The sequence below is a fragment of the Callithrix jacchus genome, chromosome 6 (genome assembly GCF_049354715.1).
Source record: "Callithrix jacchus isolate 240 chromosome 6, calJac240_pri, whole genome shotgun sequence".
Lineage (NCBI taxonomy): Eukaryota > Metazoa > Chordata > Mammalia > Primates > Cebidae > Callithrix > Callithrix jacchus.
Window position 1 is genome coordinate 123,734,198 of NC_133507.1, and position 27,575 is coordinate 123,761,772.

The window sequence follows — 27,575 nt, forward strand, 5'->3', positions numbered from 1 at the left end:
GCAGTTCCACCTCTAGGCCAGCAGGTGGCAATTATGAGTAAGAGTCAGATGCTGAGGGTATGTGCTTAATCTTTATAGGGAGGGGCTGTCTATTATCTCAGGTGATGGGCTGATCTGTAGGTTGGCTGATCTGTGGAATGCAGGATGCCTTGAGTTCCCTGCTAACCCCCAGGAAGAGGGGACAAAGCTGGGTGGAGCTGGACTGCTAAGCTCACCTTTGGATATCCCCATGATAGTGGAAGCACAAGCCCTGATGAAGCTAGTCCGGGACTTATGATGAAATGAGCTGAGGTTTCCATCACAGGCAGAGAAAGCTGCACCAGCTCCTTGTCCTGAGCAAGCAGGAATGCAATCTGCCTCCCAGTCACACCCCTGTCCTGGGGCTTTGTGACTCTGAGATAGGCAATGTTGTTTATCTCTAGGCTGCAGTATACCTGAGGGCTGCAGAAATGCCTGTCCCAAGGTCTTCCACTGAGATGACTGCCCATGGAAGGGTTCTCCCTTCAGCTGAACACAGACAGCTTTGTGGCTTCCTTGATCTCTACTGCAGGAAAACTGCTGCTCCATGTAGAGCGGGAGAGGGGCCCCACTCTTCATGCAAGCGAGGCCCAGGGTGGTGGTAGGAACACTGCCAGTTGGGGTGCAGCCATTCCTAATAGCCCTGCAATGACCATCCAGAGGCACACCTGTGCCAACTCTCCACAGGAACACCCTGGCTATGTATACAGCAATGAATGTAGGGGAGAAGTCCCTCTCTCTGTGCCCCTTCTTGAGCACCAATGCTACCTGCCCACTGGGTGGAACCACACTCCTCCAGCACCACACTGTATCTCTGCTAGAAGGGGCATAGTCACATTCAGTGCACAGACAGGGAGCTCTCAGGCACAGGAGAGCCCGTAGTCTCATCTCCTTTGTCCCAAGGTGTGCTTTGACACAGTGTACACTCTCTTCCCCTATGGACAGTTTGTCCTGAGGGTTAGACCTCGAGCAACCCCGCAGCTCCCCCTGGATCCCACTAGCCCTTGCTATAGTCTGAGCAGGTGCTAGGGAATGTTTGCATGTGACCCAGTAACGCAGCAACAAAAGGGCTGAGACTCCCTGGGCAGGACAGAGGCCCTTAATGGATGCACAACCAGTATGGCACCCACCACCTCAGCTTGGCTCTAGGGGCTGGGTGAGCAATCCTGCATGAGCTGGCAACCTGGTGCTCTGCCCTCAAGAAGTCCTCAAATCACTGCTCATATTGGTGCCAGTTCAGGAGGGCAGAGGGGCTCTCCAACAGTTTGGAAACCAACCAGCAGTCTGCTGCAGTGAGGGTGAGTGAAAGGAACCAAAAACATCCCCACCTACCCTTTCCACAGGACTGCAAGTCCCTTGGGGATTGTCAAACTCTTGCTTCCCTCTTTTTCCTGTGCCCCAGCTTCTTCCTTATGGGTTTTGACACTCTTCCCTCAGTATTCTGCTTGGGCCACAATTATTCACCTTTGGTTCTTCTCTCTGAGGAGAACTGGCATTCAATGTTTCTACTCAGTCATCACTGACCTTTCTGTTCCTCTTTCCCATGTCAATTTCTACTCATGGCTGTTGGATAATTCATATTTTCTCTCCAGATCTACTCTCCACTCTGCTCTCTGCTGCAAGGAGCTGACTGGTTTGATATTTATTTATTTATTTTGTAAGAGACAGAGACTCACTCTGTTGCCCAGGATGGAGTGCGGTGGCATGATCAGGGCTCTCTGTAGCCTCAGACTCCTGGGTTCAGACTCCCAAGTAGCTAAGAATACAGGCACATGATACCATGCCTGGCTCATTTTTTTGTTGTTGTTTTGTAGAGATGGGGCCTTACTATGTTGCCCAGGCTGGTCTTGAACCCCTGACCTCAAGTGATCCTGCCACCTTAGCTTCCCAAAATGCCAGGATTACAGGCATTAGCATAATGCCCAGCTGATAACTTAATGTTTTGAAGAAACAATTTCTGATTACTTTTTCTCCTTATTTTCTCTTCTCTGATAATTTCTACCTAAAAATTGCATTCTTACCAACATTCAGAATTGTTGAAGAGCCTTCAGTGTTTCTTTGTATGTTATCATAATAAAAACAAAAAGGTACTTTTTTTTTTTGAGACGGAGTTTCTCTCTTGTTACCCAGGCTGCAGTGTAATGGCGCGATCTCGGCTCACCGCAACCTCCGCCTCCTGGGTTCAGGCAATTCTCCTGCCTCAGCCTCCTGAGTAGCTGGGATTACAGGCACGCGCCACCATGCCCAGCTAATTTTTTTTGTATTTTTATAGAGACGAGGTTTCATCATGTAGACCAGGATGGTCTCGATCTGTTGACCTCGTGATCCACCCGCCTCGGCCTTCCAAAGTGCTATTTTCCTATTACTATAAAGCTTTTAGAGTCTTTAAGTTTCCATTAAGATTCCTCTAGATGTGTAAACTGCCTGAAGGTTCTCCAATTATAAGAACTTATATTATATTGGAAGTTTTAGGTGATAAATGAAGCTACTGATAGCTGCTTTACTAAAGATGAACATGAAATATTGAGGAAAGAATTAGACATCACTATATCTATCCTGATAAATCAAAATACTCCCAAATAATCTGGGGAGTGCTGTGCTATCTATCATGGATTATATCTGACTCAGCAATTAACTTTCAACCTATTGGGGTGCAGGAGGAGGAAGCTCCATCCTTTCAAGGGGATTTACACTTAAATAGTTTATAGTTCTCATCCCAAAGCAGATTTGAAGAATTGAAACCAGGCCGGGCATGGTGGCTCATGCCTGTAATCCCAGCACTTTGGGAGGCCAAAGGGAGCGGATCACATGAGGTCAGGAGTTTGAGACCAGCCTAAGCCAACATGGTGAACCCCTATCTCTACTAAAAATACAAAAATGAGCTGTGTGCAGTGGCCTGCACCTGTAACTCCAGCTACTCAGGAGGCTGAGGCAGGAGACTTACTTGAACCTGGGAGGCGGAGGTGGCAGTGAGCAGAGATTGTGCCACTGCAATCCAGCTTGGGTGACAAAGCCAGACTCCATCTCAGAAAAAAAAAAAAAAATAGCTGTGCATGGCATGGTGCATACCTGTAATCCCAGCCACTCAGGAGGCTGAGGCAAGAAAATCTCTTGAATCCAGGAGACAAGGTTGCAGTGAGCTGAGATCTCACCACAGCACTATAGCCTGGGTGACAAAGTGAGACTCTGTCTCAGAAAAAAAAAATAATAAAGTAAAAATTTGGAAACCAAAAAACACGGAATCAGAACCAAGATTCATCAATTCACAATTTGCATAAAATTCTGGAAATAGCCTTTCCTAAGGTATGTAGAATTTCAGTAAATCATGCTCTATCTAGACCTTCCTCTCAATTACTTCTGATTTTCTGTATCATGTGCGTATCTGCATACAAGAGGGAATACTTTAAGCTCTATTCTCCAGGAAAGGAGGAAAAGCTTGATGAGCATAGGGCTAAATTTAGCCAGCCAGCTGTGTTTTGTTTGGCCTGCAGAGTATTTAACATTTGTTTTTATTTGAATGCCTTTTAGGTGGGACCTGGACCTTCCCCAAACCCAGCAACTCCCAGTTGTCTTAACCCAACTAGATTTACCCACTTATATTACCTTCCTAACCTTTGTAATCTTTGGTTTGTGCCTGCTGTAAGAACTTTCATCGCAGACATATTGTGAATAGAAGAGCCTAGAGGAAATGCTTGGCGTTGCGAAATTGAGAGGAGGGGAACTTAAAAGGAGAGCCATCTCTGGCTAAGACTCTAAGACTCTGACGCAGGGCAGATTGTCTTCCCTCTCCATGGCGCACACTTGTCTTCTTCCACACAAGTCCGTGGTTACTCTATTTCTCCATTCTCCAGGCCACCATCTCTCATTCAAACCTGTACCTAAATAAGGTTCCAGTACTCATTCATGGGATAAATGACTCCCCCAAACAAAACAAAACAAAACTGTGGCTTATCCTAAACCTCAAATAAACTTTCATTATATAAGCATCACCAAACAAATGGGGTACTCAGAATCATCATACACTCAGCTTGGTTGTTTGCACAGAGGCTTCTCTAAAATCCGTTTTTCTTTTAACTTGATACGAGAAATAGGAAAAGTGGAAAAGGAAAGCCATGCTTGAGAAAAGGAAAGTGAAACAAAAAGAGTTTTAATTCAGGCTTCCAGAATGGTAGGACCAAGGAAGAGGTCTTCAGGAATATTTGCTCTAAGTCAAGCCCCTGCCTCCCTGCTGAGGCAAAGAAGTACGAAACTGTGTGCTAGTAACTTCAGATACTCACCCCAGTGCCCTTCACCTTCACAGTCTTATTTGTACTGTTTCTCACTCAAAATTTTTCTGGTGCTAACTCTGGGCTATTTATTCTTAGAGTCATTCCTGTCAAAGAAAGCAGTAAATAATATCCTTTTATCTATTTAAAATTAATGAGGCCAGGTGCCGTGGCTCACATCTGTAATCCCAGCACTTTGGGAGGCCAAGGCGAGCAGATCACTTGAGGCCAGGAGTTCAGCTTGGCCAACATGGTGAAACCCCGTCTCTACTAAAAATACAAAAATCAGCCGGGCGTGGTGGCACGTGCCTATAATCCCAGCTACTCAGAAGGCTGAGGCAGGAGAATTGGCTGAACCCAAGAGGCGGAGGTTGTGGTGAGCCGAGATGGCACCATTGCACTCCAATGCACATAGGTAACAAGAGCGAAACTCCATCTTTCAGTGAGCCAAGATCACACCACAGCATTCCAGCCAGGGCAACAGAGTGAGACTCTGTCTCAAAAAATAAAAAAATAAAGTTAATGAAAATCTTCCCTATAGTTTTTTCTTCTCCAAACTACAAAATCTCCTTCTCCCCATCCCTTTAGCTTTTTTCTCATATGTCTTATTTGAAAACACTCTCCTCATTTATTGCTAAACTTTCTCTGATTTATCTTCACCTAAATTATGGGGGCCCAAATTTGACTTTTAGTATTTTCAACTTTAGTATACAATGGATAACTTACAATTTTATATTGAGTAAGGTTATTGATGCTACTGATCCTGTTAAACTGCCTTTTCTGGACCAAAATGTGAGTGAAATTCAGACTAGAATTCAAAAAGTGTAGAATTTATTTTTCAACATACAAATGTGCCTCTCTTTAAGCAAATCTACTACCTGAAAACATGACTTTATAGAACAAAAACTGATTCTTTAATTAAAACGACTCACCAATATTTTTCATTAATTAGACTCTCCTCCAGTACAAATAGTCTTTTCAGTTACACATTTATCATGCAAATCCACATGCACCTGTATAATTTGAGAGGGTGAGAAGAAAACTATGTGCAAATTGAAGCAATAAAAGAGCTGCCAATTTTATAGGAAGTAACAATATGTCCTTGTGTCACGTAATTATTCATTGCTCTTTCCTGCACCTTCCTTAATAAGTCTCCATCCAAAAGCAAAATTAAAGGGTTCATTTCTCTCTCCACTAGACTAAGTACATAAACTCCCCCCCAAACAGATAGTGGGTAAACAGAAAGGAAATTAACTGCTCAATTAAAAAAAAAAAAAAAAAGTAGGCTGGGCCAGGTGGCTCTGGCTTACACCTATAATTCCAGCACTTTGGGAAGATCGCCTGAGGTCAGGAGTTTGAGACCAGCCAGGCCAACAAGGCGAAACCATCTCTACTAAAAACATAAAAATTAGCCAGATGTGGTGGCACATGCCTGTAATCCCAGCTACTTGGGAGGCTGAGGCAGGAGAACTGCTTGAACCTGGGAGGCAGAGTTTGCAGTGAGCCAAGATCACACCACTGCACTCCAGCCTGGGCAAAAGAATGAGACTCCATCTCAAAAAAAAAAAAAAAAAAAATTAGCCAAGTGTTGTGGCATACACCTGTAATACCAGCTACTCTGGAGGATTGAGGCAGGGGAATTGCTTGAACCCAGGAGGCAGAGGTTGCAGTAAGCTGAGATTGCGCCAGTGCACTCCAGCCAGGGCAAAAGATTGAGACTCTGCCTCAAAAAAAAAAAAAAAGTGTGTGTGTGTGTAGAGAGAGAGAGAGAGAGAGAGAGAACTACTAATGACCAGAAAAGAAACAGCACAGGGGGCTGCTGCTCAGTGCTGATGTGACTCAGCAGCAGCGGGGACATCTTCTGACTCCCCGGCCCCTGACCTGGCTGCCCTTTCCATCCCATCACCAGCGGGCCACTACTCCAGCCCCAGAATGCAGAATGTGATTAACAAACACAGGCTGGGCGCGGTGGCTAATGCCTATAATCCCATCACTTTGGGAGGCCGAACCGGTGGATCACAAGGTCAAGAGATCGAGACCATCCTGGTCAATATGGTGAAACCTCGTCTCTACTAAAAATACAAAAAAATTACCTGGGCATAATGGCATGTGCCTGTAGTCCCAGCTACTTGGGAAGCTGAGGCAGGAGAATCGCTCGAATCCAGGAGGCGGAGGTTGTGGTGAGCCGAGATTGTGCCATTGCACTCCAGCCTGGGTAACAAGCGCCAAACTCCATCTCAAAAAAAAAAAAGAAAAGAAAAGAAAAGAAAAGAAAAACAAACACAATGAAGAGTAAGGCCCTGGAAGTGGTTGAGCACCTAACCCTGGTCCTCAAGGAATCAAAGTTTAAGGAAACAGATATAATCATCCCAGAATAGTTTGTGGCAGCTGTAGATCACTTAGTCCACCACTGTCCAACATGGCAATGGGCTACAGGGGAAGAATTGAAAGTGAAGGCATACCTACCAACAGGCAAACAATTTTTGGTAACCAAAAATGTGCCATGCTATAAGCAGTGCAAACAGGTGGAACATTCAGATGAATTGGAAGCTATCATTGAAGAAGATGATGATGATGGCAGATGGGTAGATACATATGACAACACAGATATTACAGGAATAACCGAAGCAATGAAAGAGATCACACTGGAAAACAAAGACAGTATAAAATTTCAAGATTGCCCAGCACTGTGTGAAGAGGTAGAAGAAGAAGGTGAAGGAGAAGCTGCAGATACAGAAGAATATGAAGAGAGTGGATTGTTGGAAAAAGATGAGGCTACCCTAGACACAAGAAAAATAGTAGAAGCTTGTAAAGCCCAACTGATGCTGGCGGGGAAGGTGCTATTTTGCAAACCAGAATTTACTACCTTTACATCGCTTATGATGAATACTACCAGTCTCCGCGATTAGGGGTTGTTTGGCTATGATGAGCAATGGCAGCAGAACGGTTGAGCACATGTATGAAGACATCAGTCAAGATCATGTGAAGAAAATGGTGACCATTGAAAATCACCCTCATCTCCCACCACCTCCCATGTGTTCAGTTCACCCATGCAGCCATGCTGAGGTGATGAAGAACATCACTGAGACTGTTGCAGAAGGAGGGGGAGAACTTGGAGTTCATATACATCTTCTTACTTTCTTGAAATTTGTACAAGCTGTCATTCCAGCAATAAAATATGACTACACGAGACACTTCATAATGTAATGAAGAAAGCATAAAATCTATCCTAATTATTGGTTCTGATTTTTAACGAATTTACCCATAGATGTGACCATTGACCATATTCATCAATATATACAATTTCTAATAAAGAGACTTATATGTTTGTGCATTAAATAAAAATATATTCCACTACCAGCCTTATTTGTTTAATAAAAATCAGTGTAGGCTGGGCATGGTGGTTCATGCCTATAATCCCAGCTCTGGGAGACTGAGGCAGGTGGGTCACTTGAGGTCAGGAGTTTGAGATCAGCCTGACCAACATGAAGAAACCCCTTCTCTACTTAAAATACAAAATAAGCCAGGCATGGTGGTGCATGCCTGTAATCCCAGCTACTTGGGAAGCTGAGACAGGAGAATCGCATGAACCTGGGAGGTGGAGGTTGTGGTGAGCCAAGATTGCACCATTGCACTCTAGCCTGGGCAAAAAGAGAGAAATTCTGTCTCAAAAAAAAAAAAAAAAAAAAATCACTGTAAAGAGAAAAAAGAAGCATGAGTGAAATTTTTTTATTAAACCTTGTATATTTAATCATAACAATAATAAATAAATAAACATCACAGTACAGAAAAGGAAAGAAGTTGAAACTTTTAAATTATATTAACTTTTTTCAAATATAGAAAAAAACATATGCCTATATATTAGTGTGTTGCAGTCATGAATAGTGATATTGCAGTGTATTAAATAAATAAAAATAATTTTAAAAGAAAAAAGTTCAATTATAATATGTTATTTAAATTTGGTAGTATATTTCATGTATGAACTAAAATATGCACTAACCAGACAAGATGTTACATCCTGCAGTTTGCTGTCTATTTCACTGTCTCAAAATTTAAACACAGGCTGAGTGTGGCAGCTCATACCTGTAATCATAGCACTTTGGGAGGCTGAGGTGGGAGGATCATCTGAAGTCGGGAATTCGAGACCAGACTGTACAAGATGAGACTCCCATCTGTACCGAAAAAATTGTTTTAATTAAAATAAAAAATAAAATTTAAACACAAATGAAACTTTGATCACAGTGTGATCTGTTTTTCAATTTCTACCACCACATGCCATCTTGTATTTTGAACCTCCTGTTTAAATTCAAGAATATGTAGTTCCACAGGGATCTGAAATACAAACTGCTCCCAAAGTGAGCTAGAACAATTCTAAGCTGTTACAAACACACTCCTGACATGACTATTGCAGCCGAGTCAGCATGTGTCAGGAGCCGATTGTATAATTGGAGATTCTCTTAATTAACTTTTATGTAAAATAAAATGGTTATTGAGACATAAGCAATATAAATGTGTTAATTTGAAGCTTACATTAATAAAACTCAGTAATAGCCACAATTATTATAGAATTCGGAACAACAAAACAAATTTGGAGAGAGGAATGTTCTATCCGTGACATTGTTTAGAACTAAAGTCTCATGGTGGTAATAAAAAGCAGATCAAGGCAGGCAGATCACCTGAGGTTGGGAGTTCGAGACCAACCTGACTAACATGAAGAAACCCCATCTTTACTAAAAATACAAAAACTAGCCAGGTATGGTGGCGCATGCCTGTAATCCCAGCTACTCGGGAGGCTGAGGCAGGAGAATCACTTGAACCGGGAGGCGGAGGTTGCAGTGAGCCGAGATCATACTATTGTGCTCCAGTCTGGGCAATAAGAGCAAAATTCTGTCTAATAAAAAAAAAGCAGACCAATCTCTAGGCTTTTATTCCTGTTTTTTGTTTTGTTTTTGAGATGTAGTCTCACTCTGTCTCTCAGGCTGGAGACAGAGCTTGTCTTGGCCTCCCAAAGTGCTGGGATTACAGGCCTGAACCATTGTTCCTGGCCTGTGTTTTTAAATAAACTTTATTTTATAGAGCAGTTTAAATTCCCAAAAAAATTGAGTGGAAAATACAGCATGTTCTCATATGACCCCTTCCCCACACCAGCCTCCCTCACTATCAACATCATGCACCAGAGTGGTACTTACATTACAATTGATGAATCTACATGCACATATCATCATTATCACCCAAAGTCCATAGTTTATATTAGAGTTCACTTTTGATGTTGGACATTCTGTGGGTTTCACAAATGTATAATGACATGTGTCCACAACTATAGTATCCTACACAATAATTTCATTCCCCTAGAAATCCTCTGTGCTTTGCCTATTCATCCCCCTCAATCCCAGGTAACCACTAATCTTTTTTTTTTTTTTTTTTTTTTGAGATGGAACTCTGTTGCACAGGCTGGAGTGCAGTGGTGTGATCCTGGCTCACAGTAACCTTCACCTCCTGGGTTCAGCCTCCTGCCTCAGCCTCCAAGGTATCTGGGACTACAGGCATACACCACCATGCCTGGCTAATTTTTTTTGGTATTTTTAGTGGAGATTGGGGTTTCACCATGCTGGCCATGATGGTCTCGAACTCCTGACCTCAAGTGATCCACCCGCCTTGGCCTCCCAAAATGCTGGGATTACAGATGTGAGCCACTGTGCCCGGCCCACTAATCTTTTTATTGTCTCCATAGTTTTGCCTTTTCCAAATGTCATATAATTAGAATCATACAGCCCTTTCAGATTGGCAGCTAAGATTACAGACATGCACCACCATGCCTGGCAGGTAGGCATAAGTTTTTTGACTCCTTAGGGGAAATAGCAAGGAGTGCAATCACTGGATCCTATGTATGAATGTGATTAGTTTGTAAGAAACTGCCAAAGTGTCTTCTATACCATTTTGATATCCCATCAGCAATGAATAGGAGTTCTTGTTGCTCTGCCTCCTTGTCACCATCTGTGTCATCTTTTGGATTTTAGCCATTCTAGTATGTTTGTACTCATATCTCATTGTTGTTTCCATTGGCAATTCCCTAATGACTTATGATGTTGAGGATCTTTTCATTGCTTATTTGTCTTCCATGTATATTCTTGGTGATGTGTTTCTGTTCAGGTCTTTTGCCCATTTTTTATTCAGATTGTTTTCTTACTGTTGAGTTTATTATTATTTATATATTTTTTAAAGACAGGGTTTCACCATGTTGATTGGGCTGGTCTTGAAATCCCGACCTCAGGTGATCCACCCACCTTGGCCTCCAAAGTGCTTGGATTACAGGCGTGAGCCACCACGCCCAGCTTCTTACTGTTGAGTTTTAAGAGTTTTTAAAATTTTTTTAGTGACCAGAAATTATTACAAACTTTATTATTAAATGACACATAATTATAGCTACTTTTCTTTTATTTCAATTGGTTTTTGGGAAACAGGTGATGTCTGGTTACATGAATAAGTTCTTTAGTGGTAATTTCTGAGATTTCAGTGCAATTATCACCAAATCATGAGCAGTGTATGAGCAGTGTACACTGTACCCAATGTGTTATTCCTCATGCCCCCTCACCCCTTCCCGAGTCCCCAGAGACATTGTATCATTCTTTTCTTTTCTTTTTTTTTTTTTTTTGAGACTGAGTCTCACTTTGTCATCCAGGCTGGAGTGCAGTGGCATGATCTCGGATCACTGCAGCCTCTGCCTCCTGAGTTAAAGTGATTCTCCTGCCTCAGCCTCCCAAGTAGCTGTGATTATAGGTAAATGCCACCACTATTTTTAGTAGAAATGGGGTTTCGCCGTGTTGGCCAGGCTGGTCTCAAACTCCTGACCTCAAGTGATCTGCCCACCTCAGCCTCTGAAAGTGCTGGGATTACAGGCGTGAACCACTGCACCCAGCTGTCCATTTTATCATTCTTATGCATTCGAATCCTCATAGCTTAGCTCCCAGAGTTTTAAGAGTTCTTTGTGTATTTTCAGCTGAGCGTGACAGTGTGTGCCTGTTGTCCCAGTTACTTCAGAGTATGAGGCAGGAGGATCCCTTGAGCCAGGAGTTCTAATCCAGCTTAGGCAACATAGCAAGATCCCATCTCTAATAAATAAATACATTTTAAAAATAGTTATTTGTATATATTTTTTAAAAACAACATTTTTTTTATTTCCCATGAGACAGGGTCTCACTCTGTTACCAGGGCTGGAGGGCAGTGATGTGATTACAATTCACTGCAGCTTCAACCTCCCAGGCTCAAACCATCCTGCGTCACCAATCCCTGCTAATTTTTTTTTTTTTTTTTGTAGAGATAAAGTTTGCTATATTGCCCAAGCAAGTCTTGAATTCCTGGGCTCAAGTGATCCATCCGCCGTGGCGTCTCAGAGTGTTGGGATTACAGGCATGAGCCACTGCACCCAGCCAGAAAACACTTTTATCAGATATGTCTTTTGCAAATATTTCCTCCTAATCTGTGGCTTATCTTCTCATTCTTTTGATGAGCTTTCAGTTTTGTTTCTTCAAACCACTGTTTCATGTGACATTTTCAATTTTTAATTATTGTGTTAAAATACACATAAAATAAAATTTACCATCTTAACCATTTTAACTCTACAATGGAGTGGTATGAATATATTCAAAATTTTGTAAATATATTCACAAAACCATCACCACCATCCACCTCTCTCTTTCATCTTATAAAACTAAAACTCAGCCAGGTACAATGGTTCACGCCTGTAATCCCAGCACTTTGGGAGGCTGAGGCAGGCAGATCACCTGAAGTCAGGAGTTTGAGACCAGCCTGGCCAACAAAGTGAAACCCCATCTACTAAAAATACAAAAATTAGCTGAGTATGGTGGCACGCACCTGTAGTCCCAACTACTTGGGAGGCTGCGTCAGGAGAATCACTTGAACCCAGGGTGGGGCAAGGCAGAGGTTGCAGTAAGCCGAGATAGGGCCACTGCACTCCAGCTTGGGGGACAGAAAAACAAAACAAAACAAAACAAAACTGAATCTCTGTGACAGTTTTATTTTAATTCAATCCAATATGGAAATATTTTATATTGGATAAGACTTTTTTTCCCTTTTAAAAAATAAAAATGTTATTATAAAAGCAACATGTATTTCTAATGGAAAATTTGAAAAACACATAATTAGAAAAAAGAGGAAAAACCTATGAAAAACTCTGGCACCAGGAAGGCTAGTGGCCTTGGACGTAGTCTGGAAACCGCACCCTTAGCCGGGACAATTTGACAGACAAATACATTAGAAGCATAAAAAAGATACTCTTTGACCCAACAATCCTTGTTTCGAAATGTATTCCAAGGAAATAGTTGGATAGGTGCCCAGAGAGTCAAATGCAAAGATGTTCTTAATTGGAAAAAAATGGCAAACAAGCTATATTTGTTTTCTAGGGCTGTCATAACAAAGCACGGCAGATCAGCTGGTTTAAACAACGGAAATTTATTTCTCACAATTCTGGAAGCTAAAGGTCTGAGATCAATGTGTCAGCAGGATCTTCACATGGTCCTTGTAAGTGTCTATGTTCAAATATCCTCTTTTTTTTTTTGAGACAGAGTCTCATTCTGTCGCCAGGCGCCAGGCTGGAGTGTAGTGGCACAATCTCGGCTCACTGCAACCTCCACCTTCCTGGTTGAAGCAATTCTCCTGCCTCAGCCTCCTGAGTAGCTGGGACTACAGGCGCACGCCACCATGCCCAGCTAATTTTTGTATTTTTAGTAGAGATGGGGTTTCACCTCATTGACCAGGATGGTCTCAATCTCTTGACCTCGTGATGCGCCCGCCTCAGCCTCCCAAAATGCTGGGATTACAGGCTTGAGCCACCTTGCCTGGCCTCAAATATACTCTTTTTTTTTTTTTTTTTTTGTGAGCCATGATCGTGTCACTGCATTCCAGCCTGTGCAACAGACCGAGACCCTGTCTCAAGACAAAAAAGATTTGAGGTATCATGGACACAGCACTAGATAACTGACATATATAACTTCTTTGTAAGTCATATTTATCGTTACGCAATGTTCCTCTTCTTTGTTTCCATATTTTAGCCTTAAATACTGCTTTATTCCTTAATTTTTTTTTTAAGGGGAAAAAAAGAAAAAGAGGGAAAAAGGAATATTACTTCATTCCTAAAATGGGTTTCAATAATGGCCGATCAATATTTTGAGTGTTTAAAGTGGTTAATGCATATTTTATGTGTTTAAAATGGAGACCTCTATTGTGTTTATTTGTTCTGGCTCTGAGTTCAAGTCCTGGATATCGTTATCAATTTGTTGTCTCGTTGAATCTAAATCTCATTATGTGTCTTATGTATCTGGGTGTTAAGATCTCTTATTGTTACTTTAATCCTTTTACCCTTGCATCCTTGTAGCTTTGAAATCTATTTTATTAAGTATGAGAATTGCAACTCCTGCTTTTTATTTATTTATTTTTGCTCTCCATTTGGTTGGTGAGTTTTTTTCCATCCCCTTGTTTTGAGTCTTTGTATATCTTTAGATATATCGTTAGATTTTGTGGATAATGTATATTTTGTGTGTTTAAAATGGAGAGCCCTATTGAGTTTATTTGTTCTGGATCTTAGTTCCAGTCCCGGATATTGTTATCAATTTTCTGTCTCGTTGAATCTAAATCTCATTATGGGTCTTATGTATCTGAGTGTTAAGATCTCTTATTATTACATTAATCCTTTTATCCTTGTATCCTTGTAGCTTTGAAATCTATTTTGTCAAATGTGAAAATTGCAACTCCTGCTTTTTATTTATTTATTTTTGCTCTCCATTTGGTTGGTACGTTTTTTTTTTCCAACCCTTTATTTTGAGTCTATGTATATCTTTGGATATACCGTTAGATTTTGTCTGTCTCTTTTGATTGGGAGATTTGGTTGATTTAAATTTAGGGTTGCTGCCGTTTGATATTAACTGGCTATTTTGTCCTTTCGTTGATAAAAATTCTTCTTTATGTTAATGCTCTTTACTTTTTGGTGTATTTTTAGAAAGGGTCATACTGGTTGTTCCTTTCTGTGTATAGTGCTTCTTTTAGAAGTTCTTGTAAAGCAGGCCTGGTGGTAATAAAATCTCTGAGTACTTGCTTGTTCCTAAAAAATTTTATTTTTCCTTCAAATGTAAAGCTTAAATTGGCAGGATATGAAATTCTGGGCTGAAAGTTCTGTTGATTAAGTATATTGAATATTGGCCCCCACTCTCTTCTAGCTTGTAGGGTTTCCGTTGAGAGATCTGCTGTAAGCCTAATAGGCTTACCTTTATGGGTAACTTGATCTTTCTCTCTGGCTGCCCTTAATATTTTCTCCTTCGTTTTGATCTTGGTGAATCTAACGATTATGTGCCTTGGGGTTGGTCTTCTTGAGGAATATCTTTGTGGTGTTCTCTGTATTGCCTGGGGTTGAATAGTATCCTGCTTTGCTAAATTAGGAAAATTTTCCTGGATAATGTCCTGGAGAGTATTTTCCAGCTTGAATTCATTCTCTCCGTCACATTCAGGTACACCAATCAAGCGTATATTAGGTCTTTTCACATAGTCCCATATTGCTTGGAGATTTTGCTCATTCCTTTTTATCCTTTTTTCTCTATTCTTGTCTTGTCGTTTTGTTTCATTAAGTTGATCTTCGACCTCTGATACCCTTTCTTCTGCTTGATCCATTCGGCTGTTTAAGCTTGTACATATTTCACTAAGTTCTCGTGTTGTATTTTTCAACTCCATAAGTTCATTTATATTCCTCTCTATATTGTCTATTCTTTTCAACATTTCATCTAACCTTTTTTCCAAGTTCTTAGTTTCATTTACATTGGGTTAGAACAAGTTCCTTTAACTCCCAGAAGTTTCTTATCATCCACCTTTTAAAGCCTACTTCAGATAATGGAACACAGTCCTTTTCCATCAGGGCTTGTTCCGTTACTGATGAGTCCTTTTCCATCAGGGCTTGTTCGGTTGCTAATGAGTCCTTTTCCATCAGGGCTTGTTCCGTTGCTGATGGGTTCTGATTTTGAGTATACTCGGCCTTCTTAGGCTGTTTTTTTTCCCTTCATTGTAGATGACCCGCCTTTCTAATTAGTTTTCTGAGTCGACGTTCGACTTATTGATTCCCAGTGCTGGGATCTGAGCAACCCACTGTGGCAGCCTAAATAGCAGCGGTAAGACTGATGGTGCTCTTCTGCCCGGGAATCTCTGGTCTGGCTTCCCTCTTGAGTCCGCAACAAGCGGCTCTGACTCCCCGGAGCTCCAAACTCTGGTCAGTAGGGGAAGCAGTCCCGTTGGCTCTGCATGAAGAGCTGCTGCGCCGAGACGCCGGCAAAACCGCTGCGGCGGCCACAAGAGTCGCGCTGGCAACCCGTGGGGCTCCTCCACTGGGAATAGGCTGATCGGTGAGTGACGAAAATTCGTCTAAAAGTGTGGCGTCGTCTCCTTCTCTGAGCTTTCACTGGGAGCTACAATCCTGAGCTGTTAGTGGTCGGCCATCTTCTAAATATCCTCTTTTTATAAGGGTGCCAGTCATATTGGATTAAGGCCCATTGATGACCTCATTTTAACTTAATTATCTCTCTAAAATCTTATCTCCAAATACATTCTGAGGTACTGGGGGTTAGGATATCAACATTTGAATTTTGAGGGGACACAATTCAGCCAATTATGCAAACCTAATCTAAGAATTGAGAATTAGTTAAATAAATTAGGATGCAGTCATACAATAGTTAAATCATACTTTTTAGCTTCTATATGAATGTTTAATATCACCATTAAAAATGGCCTTAGGGTCAGGCACAGTGGCTCATGCCTGTAATCCTTGGTGGATATGGAAGAAGTGAAAAGAAATCAGGATGTTGCCTACCAACATGCCTCTCCTCTGGGAGGCTAAGGTGGGTGGATCACTTGAGGCCAAGAGTTCAAGATCAGTCTGTCCAACATGGCAAAACTCCTTCTCTACTAAAAATACAAAAATTAGCTGGGCATGGTGGCACATGCCTGTAATCCCAGCTACTCAGGAGGCTGAGGCAGGAGAATTGCTTGAGCCCAGAGGCAGAGGTTGCGGTGAGCCGAGATGGTGCCACTGTACTCCAGCCTGGATAACAGAGTGAGACCCTGTTTCACAAAACAAACAAACAAACAAACAAACAAACAAGGACTTAGGGTTATATATGACATGGAAATAATTTCATGACATATATTGTCAGTGAAAAGAACAGGCTACAAAATGTAATACGAGTAGTATGATTCTCGCCCTTTCTATATGTGAAATATAGAGACAAATGCACAGAAAAATGGCTAAAAAAGTTCACTACATTTTGGGGATGATATGGGTGAGTTTTCTTTGTTTATGAATATTTATTGCTTAACTGGACATTTAAATTTTTACCACACTAAGTCTTTGGCATACATGTATATATAATAATAATTATTATTTTTTGAGACAGGGTTTCACCCTGCCACTCCAGCTGGAGGTCAGTAGTGTGATCAGGGCTCACTGCAGCTTCTGCCTCCTGGGGTCAAGTGATCCTCCCACCTCAGCCTTCCAAGTAGCTGGGACTGCAGGCACATATCACCACACCTGTAGGTGTGAGCTCACAGCCTGATAGGGCTATTTTCAAACTTGAGGAAAAAATTTTAAAATGGAGTGGGTTCCCAAAAAGAAAGGAGAGTGACTGTGTCCAAAAAGGTGGGGTGGGAGGAGACAGGGTGGTCTGAAGTTACTTGCCTTTTTATTAGTTATTGTTTTGTCACTGGCCACCTTCATTATTCATTGAATTGAGTCTTCCACTATAAAAAGCATATAATCTGCAAAGATCTCTGTGATTCCTAGATTTGGAGACAGAGGGTGCCTATTTATGTCTCATTTTTTGTACAGATGACGTTTCACCATGTTGCCCAGGCTGGTCTTGAACTCCTGGGCTCAAGCAGTGCTCCTGCCTCAGTCTCCCAAAGATCATAGGCATAAGCCACCGTGCCTGGCCAGTCTTTGCAATATTTTAGAAGAACCCCTGCCCCCAGCACACACATGCAGACACGCACCCTAACTAAAGAAAGAAGAGGGAAAAGTCTACCCCGTGCCTAAAACATGTTTTAGAAAACAATTCTCTAGTCATGTAGTTTTCCTTTAGCTATTTCTGCTTTCTGGTTGCTAGGGTGAGTTTCAGTGGGATATGAAAGCTTAATGTTCATTACTGTTTCTATTTGCCCCTATATAGTAATGTCCTGCTCATTTAATGTGCAATGATGTGCTCAGTGTACTTTTATTCCTTTTTGGAAGCTCTTTGGAAAGGTTTTTGCTTAATCGTAAGACATTGCCAAAGCCAATGACATTATGATTGAATGATTCAACTTGGTTTAACACTTATGATCAGACAGACTCTGAGCTCTCTTCTCCAACCTGGTGAGAAAATTTTAAAATGGAGTGGGTTCTCAAAGAGAAAGGAGGGTGACTGTTCAGGGTCCTGATCTCTGTGATTTCTAGCTTTGGAGGCAGAGGGTGCCTATTTATGTCTCAGTTATGAGAGAATTGACTGCAGGCATTTTTCTCCTGAAGTCTGTGATTTCTTTAGAGACTGGGCCTACCACTCCAGTTATTTTCTTCTAGGCCTGCCCTTCCTCTACTTCTGTAGCTTGGGTAATTTATGCACAAAACAGGCAGTGTTTGAATAAAAGGACAACATCTATGTCAAGATACAATAAAATAATTAGAGGTTACCTGTGTACATGATTCTACATGCTAAGCTTTCACTTTGCATAATATACCAGCATGGCCACTGAAACTGTTATTAATGAAGTGAAATCCAGCCACTCCCCTGGTTGTTACATGGAGTGGTGACAGATTTAGCCTCACTACACCTGAATAAGTAGGTAGTATACAACAATAGCAGAACTTGAAATTTTAGTCTTACAATAGAAGGGGTATCTGGTGTTAAGTACCGTGTCTACACCTCTGACAAGTCTTGAGAATGCCTCTAGAACTGAGAATCCTCTGCAGAAATGAGAGTCTAAGCTCTGGGAATATCATGAGATTCCCAGGAGGGGGTACTATGTATAGTGAGGGTTGAAAAAAATGCTCAAGGGCAAGATCCATATTTAGGGACAGAAAGCCAACAAAGAATGCACAGTAGAAATGGAGCTGGATGTGGTGGCTCACACCTGTAATCCCATCACTTTTTGAGGCCAAGGCAGGTGGATCACTTGAGGTCAGGAGTTTGAGACCACCCTGGCCAGCATGGTGAAACTCTGTCTCTACTAAAAATACAAAAATTATCCAAGCGTGGTGGTACCGGCCTGTAGTCCCAGCTACTTAGAAGGCTGAGGCAGGAGAATCACTTGAACCCAGGAGGTAGAGGTTACAGTAAGCTGAGATCACACCACTGCACTCCAGCCTAGGCGACAGAGCAGGACTCTGTCTCAAACAAAAAAGAATACACAGTCGAAATGGAATAAGAGCAAGAGGCAGGAGGAGAACTAGGATAGTGCTGAAATGTTCCACAGAGATAAAGACAAAATTTCAAGGAAAAATGTATGGACAGCAGTGATATAGATCTCAAAGAGAGGTAGAAGGAACAGGTCAGTGGGCTGTTTGTTAGGCAATCTTTGAGAACCTTAGTTGTTTGAAAAGTAAGTTAGAAAAGCCAGAAAATAAAGATTACCTGGTTAAGTGGAATTAGTGGATGAAGAAGACTTTCAGGAAGTTTGCTAGTAACATGAAGGTGGAGGGCAATGGTGAGATATATTAAAACAAAGTTAACGTTCAGAGTTTGTGTTCAGATTAGAATTTTTGCAATTAAGTCTCTTAATTAGATAGTATTTCATCATTTCTTTTTCTTTTTTTTCATATTATATAGCACATACTTCATAGGCAACTTCTTGCCCTTGGTTTCCCAAATTAACATAAATGCTTAGGTGGATTTGTCCATGTTCAGAGCAAAGCAATGAGGATGCACTCCAGAGTCCTGGCATTTTGTTCTGACCCAGGGTCAAATTTGAGGTAATGATAATACTCTTGGTGAACAGCATGGATGTTGCAATATCTGATCTATCACATTTCTGCCAGCAAGCCTCAATTAGGAATGTTCTTCAGGTGGGTTCTTGCAGTGACCCTTACTTCTTGTAATACTTGGAGTGGGTGGATATGTAAGAAGTGAAAAGAAATCATGATGTTGCCTACCAGCATGCCTCTGGTAATACCATCCTGAACAGAACTCATGTTTACTCTTGTTTGATCTTTGGTCAGACCTGGATAGTATTTAGATAAGGCATTATAAGTCTTTCTCCAGGCTGTCAGCTCCTTGAGAGCATGAGCCATGTCTTATTTGTCTTCAGAGTCTTAGGCCTGGAACAGAGCAGGCCCTTAATAAATATTTGTTCTGTTGGGCACAGTGGCTCACACATGTAACCTCAGCATTTTGGGAGGCCGAGGCAGGCAGATCACCTGAGGTCAGGAGTTTGAGACCAGCTTGGCCAACATGGTGAAACTTCATCTCTACAAAAATACAAAAAATTAGCCAGGCGTGGTGGCACACGCCTATAGTCCCAGCTACTCAGGAGGCTGAGGCAGGAGAATCACTTGAACCCAGAAGGAAGAGGTTGCAGTGAGCTGAGATCGTGACACTGCACTGCAGCCTGGGTGAAAAAGTGAGACTCTGTCTCAAAACAAACAAACAAAAAACCTCATAAATATTTGTCCGAATGAATTTGCAATCAACTACTTGCTCACCACCCTTATTTTATATATATCTTTCTAATCTGGGATATGATAAAATTCTATTTGTGTCATGGGGCTTGAATATTGTTCTAATATTATTCTAAAATATTAGTGATGAAAGAGACCTTAGAAATCATTTACTATAGAGTCGTTTCATTTTGCAGAAAGGAAAACTGAGGCATTAAGAGGTTAAATGACTTGTCAAAGTGGCAGAGATAGAGCCAGAAGAATCCAGGTCCTCTTGATTCCTAGTTTGCTATTAAACACCTCTAAGCCACCAAGAAGGTTGCTTCTGCTTTATTTTATACTACATTTTTTCTTTCTCTCTCTTTTTGCATGCTTTTTTTTTGGCCCACTTGAACACGAGATCAACATGCAAATCAGAGAACCTGAAACTTTTGAGAAAAATGAGGACTGTTGGGTTGTGGCCCAGCACACAGGGAATGGAGGTATGAGAACTTTATCTTTCTATGGGTTTACTCAAGTTTCCTGGGCCTTAGTTGAATGTGAGAGCCTTTCCCAGATACAGGCATTTTTTTCTGGTCAGTGGATGCATTAGAAAGGCAGGAGACTAAGCTGGGCGTGGTGGCTCACACCTATAATCCCAGCACTTTTGGAGGCTGAGGTGGGTGGATCACAAGGTCAAGAGTTTGAGACTAGCCCAGCCAACGTGGTGAAACCCAGTCTCTACTAAAATACAAAAATTAGCCCAGTGTGGTGGTGCACATCTGTAACCTCAAGAGCAAGACTCAGTCTCAAAAAAAAGAAAGAAAGGCAGGAGACCTGAGCTCTTACCTGTCTCTGTTATCATTCCTGTGGCCTCCAGAAAGTGACATTTCCTCCCTGGGCCTCAGTTTCCTAATATGTAAAATATAAAACTTAGATTACATGAGTTAAAAATTTTTTTCGCTCTAAAATCCTGTGATTCTACCTTCTGAATTATGAAGGATTTAATTTTTTTTCTACCTTCCATGTAAAAGCCATACTTAAGTCCCATGGAATTTGATCACCCCTACCTTTTTGTGTGAGTGTTGACAGGCCTTCTCTGCTCTATTAGGTATAATTGGAATGATTTAGTTTTCATTTCAATGGTTTCAATGATTGTTTTCCATCTGTCATTCTACCAAAGAAGTAATTGGCACAATGGTTAAAGAACTGATCTATAACTCAGTTCTGCTGGATCCCTTTCCAAGTGTTACCTTGCAAATCTCTAGACCTCCTCTCCTCTATGTCTCACTCATACAGAGCTAGATGCCAACTATGGATCCTATCTTCTTTTGCTTCTTTTGGAATTGGGAGAGAGGTCATAGGATGTCCTCAGGATCAGGGATCCAAGGAGATGCCTGGAAGGAAGAATGTGTACTCTCAGTAAAGAAAGGGAAAGCTGCCAGGTTGCTGACTCTGCTATAGCAGATGACAAGGAGTTAACTGCAACCTAACTCCTCTCCTCAGGGTGGGGGTTACTGGCTTTGCATTGTCTTGGCAAAGTCCTGTAGACATGTCATGGCAGCCTATCCCTTGCTTTCTTCTGTCTACATGCCTACACACCCAGGGACGAAGAATCAAGGGATCAGTGTTCTGGCTGCCATTGAAAGGATGCTCTGTCAGAAGCAGAGACATGACTTATTCTGAGGATTACCCTGATCTGCAAAGCTGTAGAGTGCATCGTTATTTGTTACCTGGACTTAAAGTAACACAAGGCCCAGCGTCGTGTTACTTTGCCTCTAACAGACCTTTCTTGAACTGACTGTTTCATGCTATCAGTCACTTAACATCTATGAAGCACTGACCTTAGCATGAAGGAAAAGTTGAAAAGGAAGAGAAACCATGATCTCAGGTAGCAACGACTAAAAAATTGCTGTAAGAATAGAGAATGCACAGAAACAATATGTACTATAAAAACAAGTGCAAATTAACATAATACATAGTATTTCCAGAAATGTTTATAAATCAATTGCAATGATGAAACCTGGATGGAGTTAATCAGAAGCATGGCACCCAGTGGGATGACTTATAATCATGAAGGGAAGTTAAATAACTTGCTCTAGATTGTGCAGCAATAAGAGAGGAACTGAAACTTGAATCCAGGCACTGTGACTCCAAAGACATTTAATGTTGTACTAGATTGCCTCTCTGAAGTTAAAGAGCAAGGGAAGAAAACTACCCTAGTGCAGTGGTTAAGAGTATGACCTCTAGACTCAGACTCCCTGGGATTCCGTCCTGCCTCTAGCATTTACTATCCACTTCTGGACAATCCACTTAATATTCTACCCCTTCTTTTCCTTATCCATAAAAATAGGGATAATAGGCCAGATGTGGTGGCTTACGTCTGTAATCCCAGCACTTTGGGAGGCTGAGGCAGGTGGATCACAAGGTCAGGAGTTTGAGACCAGCCTGACCAACATGGTGAAATCCCGTCTCTACTAAAAATACAAAAATTAGCCAGGTGTGGTGGTAGACACCTGTAATCCTAGCTACTCAGGAGGCTGAGACAGGAGAATCACTGGAACCCAGGAGGCAGAGGTTGCAGTGAGTTGAGATCGTGCCATTCCATTTCAGTCTGGTGACAGAGTAAGACCTGGTGTCAAAAAAAAAAGGGGGGGAAGGGATAATAGTAACTGTGTATGAAGTTGCTAAAAGGTATAAATGTGGTATATAGTATGTACAGTATGCCGCCCAGTGCCTAAGACATAGTGATTGCTCAACTAATGTTAACTATCAATAAAATGATTATTATTATCCTCTAAGAACCTGAAGTCCTGCCAGGATAGTAACTCTAATTGCCAGAATAAGAAGGGGAAGTTTGGGTTAAGGTTATTTTACACTCAGAAGTCCCCTGCTCTTCAGTTAGAGAAGATTTAAGGATCAGTAAATTACACTGAGGGAAGTGAGGAGAAACTGGGGGAAGTTCTAAGAGAAGAGTTAACTCAAAATGTCAGTCTTATAGAGCCTAGAAGAAAAATCATGTCAGAAGGGAGAGAAAGGAAAGGAAACCAAGGCCCTGGTTAGTGTAGGCCCTCTTGGGTTGTGGGCAAGAGGGTGCGGGATTGCCATTTTATTAGTAACTTATATATTGTGCATGAATTTAACTTCCCTTTTGGTTTCCTCTTTTCATCCTCACTATTACTAGACCATGCACATATTGACAAGTCAGCTATGCTGCAACTCTCCCTCAGAACAGTACATGCTTAAAATCAAGTTAGTAGAGATTTTAAAAGGACTTCGCTTTAAAAAGCCAATAACGTATAGAGGGCTGTCATCATTCTTAAGTCAGGGAGCCACTAGTCCACTACAGGTCTTTTTTCGTAGAGAGATCTTCAAGAAGAGGTCTTTGTGCCCCATATGTAATGACTACTTAGGAGCTGAGTCAAACAAAGAGTCTTATTTTAGTTTTCTAAATACCAAGTCTGGGCAGGCCTATGTTTTCACTACATAGGAGGAGTCAAGTATCTTTTCACTACATGGGAGGGGTAAGTGGTTATGATTTTTCATATGTTAGCTGCCTAAGTCATTCTGCTGGGTACCATGGCTCAGTTAATTTTCTCAATTAATCAAGGACTACATAAGTGGGGGCAAAGCTACACCCCACTGTGTGTGACAGAAAGTAGTGACATGGCACTCCGCCCTTTGAATTCATTCTGTATTCTGGGCATGGCTAAGTGATATTGAGAAAAGATAGCAGTAATCATTGATGACATTAGTGCTCTTAAAACCATTAGCTCACAAATACTTATTGACAGCAGTAGAATATCTGTAAAGAACACAGTATTTGGCAAATAGTAGAAGCTCAAATTTTGCTGACTATACGCCAATGTTTGGGCTGTGCATTTGCCAATATGCAGCATTTAACTGCATTTCTTCAAACAAAATTCAACTATATCTTTAAAGTAAAAGGACAGGAGAAAGGGAATGAATTAGATACCATGTCATTTGGATGTATTTTTCTCTCTTTAGCTTCCTCACTGTTAAGAAATCCCAGCTCCAGTTCAGCAGTGGTAAAGTGATTGCTATTACCCAGCAACGACTGGTGTCTGTGAGCTCATGTTGAGCGGTTGTTACAGAATTTGAAAGGGCAAGGCATATTTCATGTACTAGTCCTCAACCATCTCCATCAAGCTGTCACCATAGAGACTGAGAAGTTAAAGACTTCCTTGCAATCATCTTGGAAGAGAAATGTCTATTTCTGGCTGATGCTTGGCCTCTCTGGAGTGGAGTTTATAAAGAATGTCTTACTATCTGCTATGTAGTGAGTTAGGACAAAATTTGGAGCAACCTTATGGGGTAAGATAATCAGCACTTTTAAAACAGAAAAACCTACTTAGGTTAGCGTAGAGCTAGAGCCTACAAGTCAGTTATGACCTGGATAGAATTTAGGGACTCTGGAAATCACTAATCTTCATGTTCTGTGGCATATAAATTATGAGAATGGTTAGGGCAAGGAACTAGTTATAATCCAGAAAGAGGTAGGCAACCTATGGGACAATCATCACCCTGAGATTTTCTGCAAATAGTTGTCATAAACTTAAATATCGGTTACCAAAGATCATAAGGTGTAAACAACTTTTTTTTAGCTGCTACTTTCTTCAATCCTTATAGATAGATAAGACCAAGAACCTCTTCATAGGTTGCCATTTTTTGCCTCTCCCGTAATGCCAATCAAATGGCTTCTTAAAGTAATCTAATTTGGTTTTCTAGAAAGATGAGAGTTTAGTCTTTCAAATAGCCTGTGTTAGCACTGATTCTGAAGCCAAGCAGGACCCATGGAAAAGCAGAATTTATTTCAGTCTCTTTTACCTCTTGGAACATTAATTCCATAAGGAAAGCACTTTATTAAATTCCGCTGACATAGGAAGCTTACAAAATGTGTTTCTTGTTGTTGTTGTTGTTGTTTTTAACTATATTAAACAGTTTTCTTTGGGCTGAGCATGGTGGCTTACACCTGTAATCCCACCACTTTGGGATGCCAGGGTGGGAGAACGGCCTGAGCGCAGGAGTTCGAGATTAGCCTGGGCAACAAAACAAGGCCCCATCTCTACAAAAAACCCACAAAACTTATGTGAGAATGGTTGTATGTGCCTGTGGTCCCAGCTACTTGGAAAACGGAGGTGGGAGGATTTCTTGAGCTCAGAGGTTGAGGCTGCAGTGAGCCACGGTCACACCACTGCACTCCAGCCTGAGAGCAAGACCCCGTCTCTAAAAGGAACACAACAAAAAACAAACTTTTTTCTTTGGTTGCTTCCAAAATTGCATTGGAATCCATTAAATTTTAAAATACATACTCTTGGGTACCACAAATTTACTTCAAGGAATTTATTCCAGACAAATATTCCCATTAAATGAAAGTCTACTCTGAACTTGAAGTGCTCAGGCTAAGGACCGGGCACGGTGGCTCACACCTATAATCCCAGCACTTTGGGAGGCCGAGGCGGATGGATCACGAGATCAAAAGATCGAGACCATCCTGGTAAACATGGTGAAACCTCGTCTCTACTAAAAATACAAAAAATTAGCTGGGCATGGTGGCACACGCCTGTAATCCCAGCTACTCGGGAGGCTGAGGCAGGAGAATTGCCTGAACCCAGGAGGTGGTGGTTGCGGTCAGCTGAGATCGCACCATTGCACTCCAGCCTGGGTAACAGGAGCAAAACTCTGCCTCAAAAAAAAAAAAAGAAGTGCTCAGGCTAATTCCTGCACTTGGCTCCAAGAATGCTAGGCAAAAGACTAGCAAATTCTCTTTTGGAAAAAAAATCAACAACACAACAAAGCACATATGGGAGCCCTACAATGAGGCAAGTGGATCCTGCTTGATGATTCCAAAGTGAAATCTACCAGAGGACAAGTATTATTTGAGTATACAGAGATAATAATCAACTATTATGTGAAAGTCACTTGACATCCGAGGAATGTCTCCATCAGACACTAAAACAATGGAATTTAGGGTAAACAAAGACAATGCAGGAAGAGAGATAAATTATGAAACATCAACAATGGAATGCTATTATAAGAAAGAATTATCGGTAGACAAATACTATGTGATTCCACTTATATGAGGTAGAGAAAGAGAAAGAATGGTGGTTGCCAAGGGCTGGGGGAGTGGGGAGTGGGGAATTACTGTTTAATAGAGAAAGAGTTTCAATTTTGCAAGAGGAAGAGTTCTGAAGATGGGTGATGGTTGCACAATATTCATACCACTGAACTGTAAACTTAAAAATAGTTAAGACAGTAAAGTTTATGTTGTGTATATTTGACCACAATAAAAAATTGGAAAGAAAATGAATAATGGAAGCTCTTGGAAATGAAAAATATGACTGCTGAAACAAGAAAGTCATAGACAGTATGGAAGATGAAGACAAGGAAATTTCCCTGAAGGTAGATTCAAGAGATGACATATAGATGGAAAATAGAGGACAAAGGTGATGGATCAGCTGGTAATCTCAGTGCTTTGGGAGGCTGAGGCAGGAGAATTGCTTGAGCCCAGAAGCTCGAGACCAGTCTGAGCAACATAGCAAGATGTGTCTCTGTTAAAAATAATTTTTTTTAAGTTCACCAGGTGTGGTAGCTCACATCTGTAGACCCAGTTACTTAGGAGGCTGAGGCAGAAGGATCACTCAAGCCCAGGGATGAGACTGCAGTGAGCTATGGTAACAGAGCAAGACACTCTCTAAAGTGAGAGAGAGAGAGAGAGAGAGAACCTAATTCAGCACATGGGCACATGGTTCGGATAAAGAGATTTTTATGAAAGGACTATTTACAGGAATGTGAGCAGCAAGGATTAAGGGGACAAACAAGGCCTGGTGTGGAGGCTCACGCCTGTCATCTCAGAACTTTGGGTGGATCACAAGGTCAGGAGTTCGAGACCAGCCTGGCCAATATGATGAAACCCTCCTCTACTAAAAATACAAAAATTAGTCTGGTGCGGTGGCAGGCACCTGTAGTCCCAGCTACTCGGGAGACTGAGGCAGGAAAATTGCTTGAATCCGGGAGGTGGAGTTGGAAGCCGAGATTCCCCAATGCACTCCAGACTGGGTGACAGAGTGAGACTCTGTCCCAAAAAAAGAAAGGGGTTGGGGGAGGACAAAGGTGGTATAGTGTCCAAGGACCAGCAGCAATGAGAAGCTACTACACTCCCAGGGCTGAAAGTGCAAGGGGAGGAGGCCGTGTAAATGGGGTCCAATGAGAACTAGAGCCAAGGAGGAAGGGCCTTCCGGTGACAGATATAGCTAATGCCTGAGAGATGGGGTTCTGCAATAGAGACACAGCAGGGAAGAAATATTCTGACCTCTCTCTATTTCTGTGATCTGATCTGATATTGGCCACACCTAACCAGGAGGTAGACTGCGTGAGAGTCTGTAGTTCATATAGTCTGTAGTCATTCTCTCAGGGTAAGGTAAGACTAGTATGGGAAAGAAAATAGTCAAGGCTGGGCATGGTGGTTCACGCCTGTAATCCCAGCACTTTGGGAAGCCAAAATGGGCGGATCACGAGGTCAGGAGTTTGAGACCAGCCTGGCCAATATGGTGAAACCCCATCTCTACCAAAAATACAAAAAATAGCTGGGGTTGGTGGCAGGAGCCTGTAGT

The 27,575-nt window shown here is 41.7% G+C and overlaps 1 pseudogene; it reads left to right on the plus strand.

Moving 5' to 3' along the window:
- Positions 1–486: 486 nt before the first annotated feature.
- On the plus strand, positions 487–7,506 carry LOC100399080 (ubiquitin-like-conjugating enzyme ATG3 pseudogene; annotated as a pseudogene).
- The last annotated feature ends 20,069 nt before the right edge of the window (positions 7,507–27,575 follow it).